General features: G+C 37.9%; 1 long non-coding RNA gene across 4 annotated transcripts in view; it reads right to left on the bottom strand.

The window, feature by feature from the left end:
• Window positions 1-8,487: 8,487 nt before the first annotated feature.
• Window positions 8,488-17,080, bottom strand: part of LOC113065718 (uncharacterized) — a 60,752-nt gene continuing 52,159 nt past the window's right edge. For all 4 annotated transcript variants that reach the window (XR_003279067.1, XR_003279066.1, XR_003279069.1 and 1 more), the window contains 2 exons: window positions 14,212-14,357; window positions 8,488-11,176 (listed from right to left, as the gene is read on the bottom strand). This is a non-coding gene — a long non-coding RNA (uncharacterized LOC113065718). The remainder of the gene's footprint in view (window positions 11,177-14,211; window positions 14,358-17,080) is intronic.

Genomic DNA, 17,080 nt, shown 5'->3' with positions numbered 1-17,080 from the left:
GTATGAGCTTTAGTTCACGGTAAAGAGAACAGGACAACGAGTCCACTACATTCCTAAATCCATCATTGAGCTCAGTATGTAATTAATTTGCAGAAAATCGGCTGCAGAGAAACTCCTCTTTGTGTGTTCAGGAGAAAAAGATTTACTGGACTAACTTGAAGAGAGAAGAAGAGAGAGAGATAGATGGAGGCTGTGTTGGATTCTTTACATTCTTATGTGCATGGCCTGACCAGCTATGATTTACGAGCACATTAAGGAGCATTACACGACCCCTGGCAAAGATCACAGAGGATGAGAGAGCTTGCTCTGGCCACTCACACAATAAAAAGACCTATTTTTAGGCATTTAAAACCACACAGAGTGCACAGCGCAAACTCTCCGCACTACATGACTGAATTGATCCAAAGGTCAATTGGGATGTTTTGTAAAATGAAATAAAATTTAGAAATAAAATTTAGAATCTGTGATTTGTTCATTCTCTTTAACTAAGTTCAAAGAAAAGATTTCCAAAGTTTGCACTGTCCAACTTAAATGCATTTTGTAAATATAAACAAATTTTGATTTTAATGACTGCAACACACTCCAAGAAAAGTTTGGACGGAGGCAAAATAAAAGTGAAAATGTTATTGAACATCCAAATTAAACTTTTGAAACAGTTCACAATAAGCAGGTGAACTGGTAATAGGTGAGAGTATCTTTTTGGGTATGGAGCATCTTAGTCTTTGCAAGCAAAGCTGGATCATGGCTCATCATTTTGTGCCAAATTTCATGAGAGAAGTGTAAAACAAATAAAAAATTACCTTCCTCAATGCAAAATTACAAAGAATTTCGGTCTTTCCCCAACTATCATACATAACGTTGTGAAAAGATTCAGGAAATCCAGAGAAACCTTAAAAAAAGCCCATCTTCAGTTTGTTTTCCTTTTATTATAAGTGCTGTACAGCTATTATGTTGGTCTTTAAAATTGAATTCAGGAGGCATGGTTTATTCAGGGAACGTGCTGTAAATCAGTTCAGTTCGGGAACGGCAGAGTGAAAGTAGTGGTCCTGCAATCTCACTTGTAAAGCAGCAAAATAAGCTGAAGTCTCTTTCTGCAGCACCTTCACTTTGTGAACTGTAGGAGAGAAAATTGTTATCTTGATTGGCTGTGGATGAGGATTAATTATCCCAAACTTCTCGCAGAAGTTTAGTTTGTGATGATTCTTTAATGTGCATCATTGGAAAATGTGTGTTTCATTTGAGTGTTCATTACATTATTATCATGTCATTTATTCACTGTTTAAGTTGATGTTCTGCTTCTGCATTATATTTATGTAATATGAGTGCTTAGTTACCTGATTAAGAGAGATATTAGTGGTGAACATGATCGCCCATTATGTGACTGTAATGACTCAGCATTTCTATTGTGTAGCTAGTGTTCATCACACATTTATGCAGTTTTCTATTACTGATTAAGTTTATTTTGTCTATTATAGAACCACTTTCGAGAGTCAAACAGATCAACAAGATAATTATTCAGTAATACACATATACTTGTATACACTGGTATTTGTCATCTCTGAGAATTCATTGTGCATCAGAGGACCTGAGACTGCAGCCTAAGACCAGTTTCATATCGCTATCCTGACAACAAACATCTTAAAGGAACTGTAGAGACCAACACAGACTGTTGCACCTGTTTTTGACTACCTAATTGTGAAACCAGGTGACAAATGTATCCTTAAAGCTTGCATCTGTTGAAATAATTCCTTTATTTGTTTAATGTTTTGCTTACACTCTTTATATGGATGTTTTCTTTGCATTTTTGTGATTTCTTTGACTATGAATGTGCACACAGTATATATGATTATTGCTATTCAACAACTTAAAGGGTAAATTAGTACAACTGACTGCTCTACATTTCTCTCATGGTCATTGGACATCCACTGTGGTAATCGACCCACTGGGATGGATATGGCACCATAATATTAATTGGTGCAAGACAGTTCCTTTCAAACATTTAATGGTCCTTCGAGTCTGATGCTATAACCGTCTCAGCAATGATGTCCAGATCCAGAGAGAAAATGGTAGAGGGTGACATGGTCCGGCCACATAGAAGTGCTCAACAACCACTGTATCTTCAGGAATATGAGGTTAGTTATCCTCAGAGACATCTTACATTCGCAGATGAGCAGGTTGATGCTGTAACAAATGCTGATGTTCTCACTTGTATTCGTGAAGCAGAGCAAGCAATTGCAGCAAGATGTGCATTTTATTTCAGCGATAATTGCTAGTTCACCTGTGTTAGCTCCACTACAGGTTTTGTCACCTCTGCAGTGTTCTTTTGGTGTGGAAGAAGTATCTTCCTCACTAATGGCTTCTGGGATGTTGACCACACCTCAGGATTATGAAAATCATGTCCAGTCTGAACATGATCTTTCGGTGTCCCCTAAGGATGAGTCCCAGCACACATGTTGTGATAGTCATCAAGATCTCACTGAGGACCTTACTAATCTCCTAAAGAGAGAAGGCAGACTGAGTGATAGCCAATTCAAATCATGTTACATTCAAATAAACCCCCTAATAGTGGGAATATTTCTCCACAGCATGTTCCTGGCCATGCTGCTTATGTTCCGTGGTTTGCAGCAGCGTCTGTCTGATTCTCTTTATGGTCAGTCTGATGATGCCATGTTGTTGCGGTTAAATCCGCCGTTTCACATCCCTCAAGATTTAAGATGTTTACCTGCAGATGCGCATACTTGTCATTCACATCCAGAGTATGGGCCTGTTAGAAATCTTCATGATCCACGCTTTGGGGATCGAATGCGTTCTTCACAGAAAACTGGCTTACTTGATCATTCTAGTCCTTATCTTCAACAGAACTAGAGGACTGACTGCTATAATGGGAACGAACAGATGTATCTGTCTGATCACTCATATTTATTTTTGGATCAAGATCCTAACCATCCCTGGCACCCATTGCCAGTGTAATATTGTGGGTCTACACCCATAATCCCGGATTTCATTCATGATGATCCACAAGGGTTTTCCCAGACTTAAGCTAGCTTTCAATATTCTGCCTTATGACATTTCTGAATCTTTTAAGTTTCAAATACTCATGGATAATTTGAAATTGTAGGATGCCGTACAGTCACAGTCATTCTCCCTTTAGTGACACTATGCGAGCACTTACTGACATGTATGGGCAACCACATCATTTGGCATTGCAGCGGATAGCCAGGTTGATGGATGGATCCAATATCAAAAGTGGTGATGTCAAAGATTTCAAGGCATCAACTCTTCGTGTTCATGCCTTAGTTGGAATGTTGAATCAGTTGGGTAGACCAGGTTGTACTGAGCTGCAGTGTGGTTCTCATATATCTCGTCTCTTAGCCAAGTTGCCTTTCAACCAAAGAGCCAACCTAAAATAAATGTATTAACCCTCTTCAGACTCCGATTCTTACTCTGCTTGATTTGGATGACTGGTTTGAATATGAGGTTCGTTTGCAGGTGGAGGGAACTCAGCACTGTACCTACCCAGATCATGATACGCTTAATCCTAAAGATAAAAAGACTGGATTTATGGATTGAAAGGTGACTACTGTCCTGCATGGGGGAGAGCAGAAGGGAGTGTCAGCAGAGAATTCAAAGACAGGGTCACTGTCCTCAGATAAGGTTCAGGAGAAGCCCAAAGGGTATTGTCCTTTCTACGATTCCATCCAGCATAACATAAATCAATGCTCGAACTTTAAGCTCTTGACCAAGGAGCAATTAAAAATTGGATCGAAATGGGCCACAGATGCTGGAGATATGGACAAAGTCATCAGACCTCAAAGTGTACGTTGAAAGCTAAGTAAAAGAGATGTGATAGGAGACATCTTGAAGCTCTTCTTGATGTTAATGCCAACTCTGAATCTAGCAGTAAAGGTAACATCAAAGAGACAGAAGGGAGTGCACATCTAGCAAGTTCCACTTCCCAGACTTTGTGCTACTTAATTTAAGCCGGGTTGTGATTCGGAATGATGACAAGTCGCTAGAGACCTATGCGGTACTGGATGATGGATCTGAGAGAACGATTCTGCTGCATGAGGCAGCCCAACGTTTAGGCCTTCAAGGTACAGTTGAAGACCTAGTCCTTTGCACTGTGAGGCAGGAGGTTCACACCATCCATGGATGTTCAATGTCCTTCTCTATAGCTCTTCAGATCATGGAAGATCATGGCAGACCTGTCAGTTCATTCCAAATTCATGAAGCCTTTCTGACAAAAGAGCTGGGTCTCGTCCAACATACTTATCCCATCACTGATTTGCAGTAAGGAAATCGCAACCTTAGAGATCTGCCCCTACATGATATAAATCAAGCACAACCATTAGTGTTTATTGGTTCAGACTATTCCCATTTGATCACACCTGTGGAGCCTATGATGTTGGGACCTAAAGGAGCACCAGCAGCTGTGCATACGAGACTTGGGTGGACATTGCAAAGTCCATCAAGGTTCCTATGTCCTCGTCTCCAGCCACAGGAATGTTTCTTTGTTTCTTGTGGGACACCAGATTCTGAACTCTTTAACCAGGTTGAAAAGCTGTGGAAACTGGACATCCTGCCTTATTGCTCTGATAAGGTCGTCACATGCTTGGGTCAAGATGCAGAAGCCCTCCACATTCTGGAAGACAAGACTATAAGGGTCAATGTGGATGGAGTCAATCGATACGCTCTGGAAAGAGTCACTTTCCCCTTTGATGTGCTGAAGGTAGCTGTCCTTGCTCTACCCCTACTGTGATACATTTGCCCTTCAGTCGCATGTAGGGAACTACTTTGAGCCCACAGAAGATGTGCATTAATCTGTTGGAAACAATTTCTGACAACTGTCTAAAAAGTGTCCTGAGTGAAGAAGAGGCCAAGAAACTAGTAAACAGATTACAGCACCATCTAATGGAGGGTGGATGAGTTGCAATAATGGCCCAGTAATGTTCCTATGGTCATTTGCCACTTTTCTTCTGAGCTGAAATCAATGAGCAACGAGATTTGGCTTACTCAAGAAACAGTTAATCTCCAGGAATGTACCTTCGGACTGATATGGCACTGCAAATCTGACACTTTGGCATACAAGCCATATCAGAAAGATGAAGGTGAAACAACCATGCACAAGATCTACCGCTCACTTGCAAAGCAATATAATCCCCCTGAGTATCTGATTCCTTTCACTGCCAGGGCTAAGGTTATTGTGCAACTGCTTTGGGACAAGAAACGATGCTGGGATAACCCTTGCCTCCCTGTTAAACTCCTTGCTGCTTGGCAACAGTGGGAGAATGAGTTCACTCACTTGTCACAGATCTCTCAGTTGAGATGCTAGAGCTCCAGCTCCCAGCATGCAATCAAGAGTTTCAGATTTCATGTATTTTGTGATGCTTCTGATAGAGCCTATGGGTCTGTGGAATTGAGTACGGAGGTGACTCCATCTCACACTTAGAGCTCTGTGCTGCACTGACAGGATGCTGAATTTGGATATCCATTTTTTATATTGGACTGATTCTACCACTGTCCTTGCTTGGCTGTGGCTGTGGCAGTCAGAGTAATTGAAATACAAGAGTGGTCTGACCCAAAATCCTGACTTATCCTGCCGATAATATTACACAAGGCTTGACATTGACTTGTTGGCTCAAGACACTCACTGGAGGCAGGGTCCAGCCTTCTTGAAACAACCCAGGTGCAGTTGGCCCAAAGCAGCAGATTGTCAAACCCCTGATAAATTTCAGGAGCTTAAGAAACCGGTATTATGCTCATCCATTGGCGAAACTCATTATTAAGCATTATGACACCCAGTTACTTCATTCAGGACCTAGAAGGGTGTATGCTGAGAGGCAGTGAAGAAACATCAGTGTTACTGTCCTGCATGTCAAAAGTAAAGGGACCGACCAGAAATTCCAAGGATATCAGACATTCCACCTTCCAGTCTTAGGTTATTCAAACCACCCTTATACTCCCCTGGAGTTGATTGTTTTGGTCCCTTTACAATAAAAGTGGGTCATTGCACACAGAAAAGGTGGGGTATTCTTTATAAATGCCTCACCACTTGATTCATCCACTTTGACTTTCTGGACCATATGGACACTGATTAATTTTTGTTGTCCCTCAGACACTTTATTTCACATAGGTAAAAGCCCTACGAGCTTCTGTCTGATCAGGGAACCAATTTCAGAGGGGGGAGTAGTGAATTGGAGGAAGCTTTCAGTCAGATGCAAAGCACCCTCAGCGATCGACTAGCTAAAGAACAGATCAGGTTCTACTTTAATCCTTCCAGTGCACCTCACTTTGAAGGGTCCTAGGAAAGAGAAGTGAGGTCTGTAAAAATAGCCCTACGAATCATGCTAGGCACTCAGTTTGTCACTGAAGAGGTTTTGAGTACGGTCTTAGTAGAGGTTGAAGATATCTTAAATTCAAGACCTTAGGGTTATGTCTCTAGTGATATTTAGATCTAGATACTGTAACACTGAATTCACTGCTCATGGGGCGACCTGACTCCTCCTTACCTCAAGACCTGAGTCTGAGCATCTCAGTTGGAAGTGATCTCAGTGATCACTTAAGGAAGCATTTTGTGCATGACTTCCTGCCAACGTCACAGGCACGTCAAAAAATGGAACAGAGATAGAGAGAACATTACAGTCGGAACTGTGGTTCTCATAGTTGATGAGCAGTTGCCCAGAGCACTCTGGTGCGTGGGTACTGTATCCTCCGCAATATCATCCTCAGTGGGGCAGACGGTGAGTGGACATCCATTATCCTCCAGCACCCACTCCATGAAAGCAGCAAAATCCTCCTTGGGACCGTTCGCTGGCAGGCCTAAAAAGTCCCTGGTATGGTCCTCCAGCGAATGGTCCTGTTGCTCCAGGCAACAATGGAGAACGGGCTTTACAGTTTTTTTCAATCGCTAACAAGCGCTTAACCATACTTCAGATACTTTTTCTAAACTCTTAACACAGACTCACACCTACAAAACACAATTGGCCAAATGGATAATTTTCTTCTCAAAAACAATTTTTTTTAAATATATACAAAATCTTCATTTCAAAATAGAACACATCTTTCTCTGCATACACCAACTTTACCAAAACACTGGAAATCTGACTCAAAATTAAATTATTCTGTCAAAGAATAACACTTGTTTTCACCTCACAAGGTACATACAGTCAATCAAAGTACACCAAGTTTCAAAATACTGGCTATTGTTGATGTTACTAAAACTGCATAGACTTTTATGTTTCAGTTTTACAGGTATTTGCATGCAAAACATGCAATTCACTGTTTTACACTAAATTTCTTGGTTTGGAACTGTATGTCCAAATGTACAGTAATGTTCACATTCAAAAGCATTCCAGTAAAAAGCTATTTTTTTCCTTTACTGTTTACTGCAGGAGGCAGTACAGTAGAAACACGGTATGATAGAACAGAACAGGTTCGACAGTATTGCTTACAGTGAACAAAATATCAATGAAACACATAAGAGCATTCTGAACAAAAAACAACAACAGCAAAAAGCCCAGATAAAAAAGGGGGGGTTAAAATAAAAACAATCTCTCACTGCTCCTGCTCCTCTCACTGCTCCTCTCACTGCATCTCTCATTGCTCCTCTCACTGCTCCTCTCACTGCTCCACTCACTGCTCCTGCTCCTCTCACTACATCTCTCACTTCTCCTGCTCCTCTCACTGCATCTCTCACTGCTCCTCTCACTGCTCCTCTCACTGCTCCACTCACTGCTCCTGCTCCTCTCACTGCATCTCTCACTGCTCCTGCTCCTCTCACTGCATCTCTCACTTCTCCTGCTCCTCTCACTGCTCCTGCTCCTCTCACTGCATCTCTCACTTCTCCTGCTCCTCTCACTGCTCCTCTCACTGCTCCTGCTCCTCACACTGCATCTCTCACTGCTCCTCTCACTGCTCCTGCTCCTTTCACTGCATCTCTCACTGCTCCTGCTCCTCTCACAGCATCTCTCACTGCTCCTGCTCCTCTCACTGCTCCTGCTCTTCTCCCTGGGCCCCTTGCTCTTACTCTTCCTCGTCCATACATTACAGTGTTTCTCTTTTTCTATTTCTGTTTCCAAAAACATCAGTCTTCAAAGTCCTCCTTTTATTGTATAAGTTTATTTTCTAAAAAATAACCCCTGCCATTGAGTCTAAGCCAGATTGGAATCAGCTGTGGTTGGCCCAATTTACACAACATAAATCAGCTAAGATATATTGTTTTTGAACTGATATCATTGCAGAAGCAGAGGTTTTTATACTGTATCTAAGGTTTGGAACATTGTTTTTGCTATTGTGGGATGTTGTGTGTTAACATTTGTAAATACTACAAAAACGATCCATAATTTTGTTGGGAGGTATAGCTTGTCTGTTCAGAATATGTAAGCATTGTGGAAATGTGTTCAATGACTCCATATTGTGTGAAAACGACATGAAATGTGTGAATGGTATGGCCACAATAGACAGATGCTGTGCTAATTGTGTTTAGAGTTTTGAAAATGTGACAACTGCTTGGACAAATGCTTGTTAGCGACTGAAAAAAACTGTAAATACTGGGAATGTAATTAAGAAGGACAGAAACAGGCATGGAGCTAATTAATAAAAACCCATGGAAACTAACTAGGCAGGGTAATGGGGACACAGAAAACTAAACTAAAACAGATCATACATGTGACATAAACATTTTAATAAAAAAATTATATTAAAGCTGATGTGACACAGTGTTAAACATGCCTCTATCCCAGCTTTTTTAGAGTGTGTTGCAGCCATTAAAATCTGTTCATATTTACAAAATAAAATGAAGTTGTCCAGTGAGAAAATTGGGAATTATTTCTTTGTAATTTCATCAATTAAATAAAGGTTAAAGAGAATGAACAAATAACATTCTTGATTTTACGGCATTTCACGAAAAATCCTAACTTTTCTGGAATTAGGTTTGTAAGAAAGTCGTATATTAATTTTAATATTCTTTAAAAAAATTATTTGACAGTTATTAAATTAATAGTGTTATTAAAGATTATATGAAGGGTGGCAAAGGTAATCTAAATGTAAAAATTTGCATGCACAAAAACAAGAATGCACTTAAATATCCAATATCAGAGGATACATATCCATTACTAATTCTAATAAATTCACAATTGCGGTCCATAACCAATGACATAGCACTAATATATCATTCATCCAACTTGAATATTAATAGTGCAAAAAGTTCACAATACATATAAGATAAAAACATGTTTCTATATTAATGTATATTGCTGAATCAGCCAAAATACGTAGATCTGGGTTTCACTGATAAATATAAAAGAATACAGAGGGTAGCATGTCATTTTTATGAATGCTAGAGTGCACAAAACATGCACACTTGAACAAAAGCACACCATGCCACACTTTCTCCACAGCAACCTATCAGCATCAATATCCTCATGAGGAAATCATCATTACACTATGCAACCTCATTACTTACATCAAGTAATTATACTCATACACTTTGTAATTTTACTAGTCTAACTGGATATTGCTTTCTTTTTATTTGCTCTAATTCCATTTATTTTCATCTAAAGGTCAGTTCTGCCAAATTCCCAATTTTTATCCAATAGGGTCACGCATTGATCCAAAGTACTAACCTAGACTGAGTGCACTAACAGACTCTCATCAGTTGCTCACCATCTTCACATCCCGTTTCAGCGCAGAGAATGAGATTACGTCCTACGCTACAAATAAGTTCATCTTGGGAATTTTTGAAAAATTGGCAGAACGGCCAGTTAAGGCCTCGCACCACACTGCCCACAGGACACCATACATACATCACTTTCTAGATTTAGTTAGTAATCCCACAATCTAGTTAAGGATCTGGAAATTGGATCGAATCAATTAATTCTACAGTCAATTTGCATAAGAGATGGTCCACCGGCCATTAAAATTCACAATTTGTCTTCAAACATCTCATGGCCGACTACAATTTTAGAAATTAGAAGATACAACATTATTTATTATGATGAAATATAGATCCTCAGGCCAATTAAAAAGGAAAGGATCAACCTCTGCGACCACACTTTACCTTACAGCCTCTCATTAAGGATTAAATACGCTGGATCTTAAGCAAACAAAGGTAACAACCTCATAGTAGATTCACAGTTGTCTTTCTGAAGCATGAATCAATAGTCATTTAAAGTGCTTTATTAAGTGGCTCAAACACAAGCTGTGCTCAGACCTCTTCTAATCATAAACAAGGTGCTGACTCTGTATGTGTGACCTTTGGCAAATCCAGTCCATTCTTTCCCATTAACCTTCCCAGCTTTGCCATTTCTCTCTCACTCTCTGTCTCTCCCGGGGAGTTTTCCTCTCAGTCAGAGCTGCTTCTAGTGCTTGTTGCTCAGAGGGATTGTTAAGTATCAATTCCTAGTGTCACCTTTGTGGGTTTTATGTATTTGTTGGCCTGCTGGTATGGAAAACAGCACAGACATCACTCAGGTAGATGGATTATAATTCACCTATAAACCCTCATCAATCTCCACAATTTGACTTCCTGCATCACGTACTACTGTTACTGTCATATTAAAGCACTGCATTTTAAAGATCAATGGCTTTTTTCAATACGCTCTAGCTAAAGGTGATTGGTGACATAAAAAGGGGAAAAAAGGCTGATAACTGTCACACAGATGAAAAAACTTGATGAGGGTTCCTACAAAACAATTACCGAAACATACGCTTTGACATTTATTAATCAAATTGCATGTTTCCAACCTAATCATCACATGATGATTTCCTTAAAAATGGATACCAAAAGCATAACATCATTACAGAAAAGGATTTCAAGCAAGCTTTCATTGACTGTACAGTTGAGCAGAAGCAGCATATGCCTGTGCTTTCCAGGACTGTTTAACCCTGCTAATGTCCCCCAGTAAGGAGCTCCGGAGGCACTGGAGACTGTGCAGCAGTCGACTCTTGTACAACAGATGGCTTATTGTCACTTTGTTTGGGCTGTTGCCTGCTGGGCTCAAGGAGGAAGTGAAGACCAGAAGCATTCATATTCTTACAGCCATATACTACACTAAGTGAAGTAAACCGATAAGATGAGGTGGAGCGGTTTTGGCACATGCCTGCTGGGATCTCTGTGTGATTGTAAGAATCAGCAATGCATGTCATTAACGCACACCTGGTCACATGTACTCTGTTTCTGTGAAGAAAAAAAAAACACTTATTACAAGTGGCAATTATCCATATTGTTGCACACTTGAAGAATAATAAACAAGCTGTTTGTTAGAGAATGCTAAAACTGAAAGAATGTTCCTCTTCTCTATATATATAGCATAATACAATGACAGATATCCATTGTCAATGCATTGCTCTAAAACACCTGAAGAGAAAGAGTGAAAGATATGAGTTTGGTTTCTTACAATGATACTGATACTTTGATTTCAATATTCCTAAAATACTTATGTGGATCGACAAGAAAAATGAAAAGCTTATTCCTTAAAATCAAACAAACAAAAAATGGAACATGGAAATTTTTTTATGACGACAATTTATTAATGTTATTTTTAATAACTCCATATACACCACTGTTAAAACTTTTATGGTCAATAACTTTATTTTTAAATAAATATTTTTATTCATCAAGGATGCATTAAATTTGTCAAGTGACAGATTATTATTATTTTTTTTAAATATGGTTGTTTTGAATTTATTCATTAAAGAGAAAAAAAAACTGTTTCCACAAAAACTATTCAAAAAGTTTTCAAATTTGATAATAACAAGAAAATATTTCTTGAGCAGCAAATCAGTATATTAGAATTATTTCCGAAAGATCATGTGACACTGAAGTCTGAAGTAATGATGCTGAAAATTCAGCTTTACCATAACTGTAATAAATTACATTTTAATATATATTCAAATAGAAACAGTTATTTTAAAAAGTAATAATATTTTTTATAATATTAATGTTTTTAATCATTTAAAAAATAAACGCTTCCTAGGTGAGTATAAGAGACTTATTTCAAAATCAGTAGTGTACATTTTATTCTATTTTTTATTATGTAAAACAGTTATATCTAAACATGCTCTAAGCAAATATATGCAAATATAACCATTCACTTTAAAGGCAATGCTAATGGTGGGCAGCAACATTTTCTGTTGACTCTTAGTCCCATCTGGCAATGATGCAATGATGCTTGATCTGTGTGTCTCATCAACGATTGCTTACTGACGTGTGGATTGTATGGACTGAACCTAAACCGTTTGGGAATTTGAGATTAATTAACAAACAGAGGCATTTACACTTAACTGCACTGTATGTGTCTCAAACCAACTCCACCTCTCACATCTGTCTCAAATGCATCTTGGAGGTCACGGTGTTTTTTGATTAGATAGCTATTAGTAAAAACACATGAAGAGACCAAGTCTAAAAACTCCCTAAAAGTGCTTGCATTGTTATCCAAGTTGTCTTGCTGCTGCTTGACTGAAATGCACCATTGCAAGTTTGAACAATCACATTGTCAGCAATGTGCTCAATCACTTACTGTTGATGTTATCAACGGCTTCATCTTCCCTGATGGTCTCCCTCTTTCAATACTTTTCTTCTGTATTGCGCTTTCTGACTTCTTACTTCTCAATATTTCTCTTTGTCTGTCTATCTTTACTTTATTTTTTATTTTATTTTATTTTTTTCTAAATGTACTGTTTGTAGCTACCTACACTAAAATTTTGAATAATTAATAATTAGTGTTTTTGAAATAAGTCTCTTATGCACACCAAGGATTTATTTAAATAAAAAATAAAGTAAAAACAATAATTTAATTACATATGTTCAAATTTGATTGAATATATTAAAATAAAAATTTCTCATTTAATCTATTTAAAATGTAATTTATTCCTGGGATGTTGAAGCTGAATTTTCAGCATCATTACTTCAGTCTTCAGTGTCACATTATCCTTCAGAGATCATTCTAATATGCCGATTTGCTTTTCTTAATAATATCAATGAAAACAGTGTGCAGCTTAATATTTTGTGGAAACCATGATAAACTTTAAAATGTAAAAGTTTGGGATATTAAACTGATCTGCAATAAATTTATCAAAAGTGACAGTTTGTCAAAAGAAATTTGTTACAAAAGATTCATATTTTAAATAAATGCTGTTTGTTTAAACTTTCTATCAATTGAAAAATCCTGAAAAATACCTGTATCTCAGTTGCCACAAAAATATTAGGCCGCAAAGACTGTTGCCAACAAAGATAATAATAACCATTATTAATAATTTAACACCAATAATCATTTATAAGAATTGAGCATCTATTCAGAATATCACAATCATTTCAGATGTGACTCATAAGACTGGAGTAATGGCTGCTGAAAATTCAGCTTTGCCATCACATAATTTATATATATATATATTCTCTAGCTATCTGTTTGTTTATAAACATTTAAATTTCAAAAATGTATTTTTTTTAAAACAAGGTAAATCCAACATTCAGGTTTGTCCTGACAAATTTTATTTTTCTAGTTAAAAATTACTTTGTAATTCTGAATGATTTTTTTTTTTTTTAGGTCAGACCTCTATTCATTCTGCCTCTTCATTCATTCTGGACTCTTGCCATTCTGACGTGTTCCCCAATGATAAAGTAAGAGGTGTACGCAAGTGCATAGATTACCAGCCCTTAACCAATCATCCGAGACAGGTCCATTCTGCATTAGCAGCAATGACCTTACCGCCAGTGGTGACAGTCAACTGTCAGCAACGTCACACTCCTGGCAATTTCAGGGCTCAAAGTTGAGAAATAATTAGGCCCGACAGTCCTCTAGGGTTAAACCAGGGCTGCGAGTCATCATTCCAAAGCTCTGTCAAAAGGGTCAGAGGTCAAAATCAGCCAATGATATGACCTCCACATCGTGGCCATGATCCCATAGTTTGGTTGGAGGATTGCCAAAGACAGATCGGGTTATCAGATCGAGCTTCCCCACTGAGAAGAGTGATGCATTCAAATCATAATGAAACTCAACCTGTACCACACTTGAATTTTCATCACTATGTAGTTATAAAGAGCCGGAAAGGTGAACATGCATGCAATTACTCCACAGACAGAGGCATGTGCTTCGGATGCACACGTTATAATAGATAGTAGATGACAGGATGTGGCTGGAAACGGCTCAGATGTGGCAAGCTGGTGTTATTTGGGCTCTTTCCAGTCAATAAGGAAAATAAATGATCCCTTACCTTATTATGAACACAAACTGAAACTGTTTTCCTGTCATCCGTCCTGGCAAAACATGCGTACTGATGGGACACAAGCTGTTTGGAAGTGAAGGGGGGACGCTTGCGATGACTTGTTTACCCGGAGCTTTTCAACGGAGGTCAAACGTCTGTAGAGAACACATGGAGACATGTTGAACACCGCTTCCCCTCATGATTTAAACTAATCAAACATATGGCATGAGGAGAAACGAATAAACCCTTAATATTTGATCTCTATAAAATGAGAGTAAATAACATTAAAATTCAGTTTAAATCCATTGTAAATTCAGCCGAGAGCAAATGTATCTTATCTGGACTATAAAAAAGTGTGTATAATCTTATTGAGGTGGAGCAGTGCACACACCTGTTTTTTTTCTTTCCTACCCTGCAGTCAAACACTTCTGCAACTCCTGCCTCACCCCCCTACAACCCCCCAACCCCACCTCTTCATGCTGAAACCCATTACAGAAATACAATTTCTAATGCCTTCACACAGGCCCGCGATCGACTGCAAACAAATTTATATTCACCCCGTAAACAGAGAGCAGCAGAGATTTATTTATTGAGCGGAGAAGAGAGAAACAAGCTAGCGCGTGAACCCTGGGTAACCCCACAGCTGACATGAAGATGGATAAGTGTACCATGCAAATGTACAGAGGGAAGGGATATATTGCACTCCGTCATTCAGTGCTTCGCTGCCCGTAGAATTCCATTTATTCTTCCAGCTGGGACCAGATCTCAGGGGTTGCAAGTGCACAGTTATACTTTGTTGATTATTTGAGATTGTTTTTTAATCACTGCAGAGCCCTACAGTAAAACTCTTTATTGGTCATATAAGTGCAAATCCCTCCTTCTGTTCTATGCAATAGTTCAAATGCAGTTGCAATGATAGTTTAAATGCAAACAATATCAAAACTATTAGGTCTATTATCATTTTATTACTTTTTTTCTGTCCGCTTTCCTAATTAACACTTGCCATTTTATTATTAAAACACTGACACTTTTATCCGCAATGACTTCAGTGCATATGTTTTGTTTCCTAAAAGCATGAATGTAAATGTGTTGCAAATGTATTAAGACAGTGGCTTCTGTACATGTCTAAGTATTTCTATTTTCTGATCTTGATCCAGTGTTGAAATCTTTTGAACCAATAATACTTTTTTAATGACTGGGCTACAGGAAGGAAAGACCAAGTCTGAAAGTATAAAGACCACATCTGTTTTGACTAAAAAGGTGTGAGAGTGTTGTACTCCTGATAACCTCTAAAGGTCATCTCTGTCTAATGGTCTATGACTTTGGTGAAAACTTTTTGAAATGTCACCTTTAAAATATGAAGTATATGTATATGTAAAACAGTCATAAAATCTCATTATACTTTAAACATGCAAACAGTTAAGATTAACAGAGTGAGGGTTTCAAAAGTGCAAATGTACACCTGGTATATACCTTAAGGAACTATTTCTTATCATTGTGACTTAAATTTAACCAGTTTATTAATCAGTTTATTTATTATGTTACAATATGAAAATAAAATAACAATAGAGCATGAATTGTCATATTCCATACAAGTTTAATATTCAATATTCTGATTCAATTAGCTATTACACATGACGTTACAAACATTTAAATCTATTTGAAAGAAAGAAAGAAAGAAAGAAAGAAAGAAAGAAAGAAAGAAAGAAAGAAAGAAAGAAAGAAAGAAAGATCTGAACACCGTAATAGTTAGATCTTCGTTATTTCTCGTCGAAAGTAAAAGTGCTGGTCAAAAACTGTGACTATTTTATTACTGTTTTTCATTTCATGACATTTACTTTAAATTACAAGAATGTTAATGAAACCAGCTAAATAAAAAAGCATTAGAAAGCGTTTTTTTTCTTTTCTTTTATGCAGTAGGGAATATAAAAGCCAGTATTTGTAGGCTATAATAAAGCTTAGCAACGACGCGACGGTTAGGCTTACCCTATAGGCTAATAAAAATCGCTATACTTTGCTTTATTCATATTTTTTATATATTATTTTATTAATCAAGTATTTAACGAATTAAACAATTATGTAATCTTATCAGTTTTGCTTGTTTAATGTTTAGAAAGAATGAACAAATCTTGAACTAAAAAAATAGTTTGTTGTGTAAAGCGGTTCATTATTGCAGGAGAGACAGCTGCTAATTATCATTTGACCGAAGAATGACCTGCAACGACAGCTGTTTAGAGCGCCCATAATCACTCAGAGATCTCATACAATTACCTGATAATTCCCCTTTAACATGATTTCAGCTGTTATGTTAGATTCCCTATGGTCTAAAATTCAAAACAGAGTTTCAGTTTTCCCGACGAATCTAGAGAGAAAACATTTTTGCCTTTTAAATATAAACGGAATATGAAAGAAGATGGAATGAAATTTTAACGCCATAGGCAGAGCGTGTCCCATGGCCATGGGGACTTGGGACAAAAATGCCACTAAATTGGACAAAAATGCCCATCCATAAATTAAATCTATTACGGCTGTTCCTAACAAAGTGAAAATGAACAGACAGTGTCGACTGTGGCATCAAATTAAGATCTGCTCATTTTGCACCAGATTTAATTTTAGGCGTTTTTACTGTGTTGCGCTTAAGATTTCAATGACCGGTCAGAGGCGTTCAGATGAGTCATCGCTGAAACTCAGCAGTTTTAAGTGCGCGTGCGTTCTCTGACTGAATTACGAATTCTCTCATCATAAACAACAAAGCGCAGATGCACGTACAAGGTTAGTAGGAGATTCATTTCACAGTGTAAACAGCTTCGGTGACTATCGTTAAATGTGCTTAAACTCGCGATAGATCAATGATAGTGATGCACTTTCTATACAGGTG

This window comes from Carassius auratus, chromosome 48 (assembly GCF_003368295.1).
Source record: "Carassius auratus strain Wakin chromosome 48, ASM336829v1, whole genome shotgun sequence".
Lineage (NCBI taxonomy): Eukaryota > Metazoa > Chordata > Actinopteri > Cypriniformes > Cyprinidae > Carassius > Carassius auratus.
This window is presented reverse-complemented; position numbering and strand designations above follow the sequence as displayed.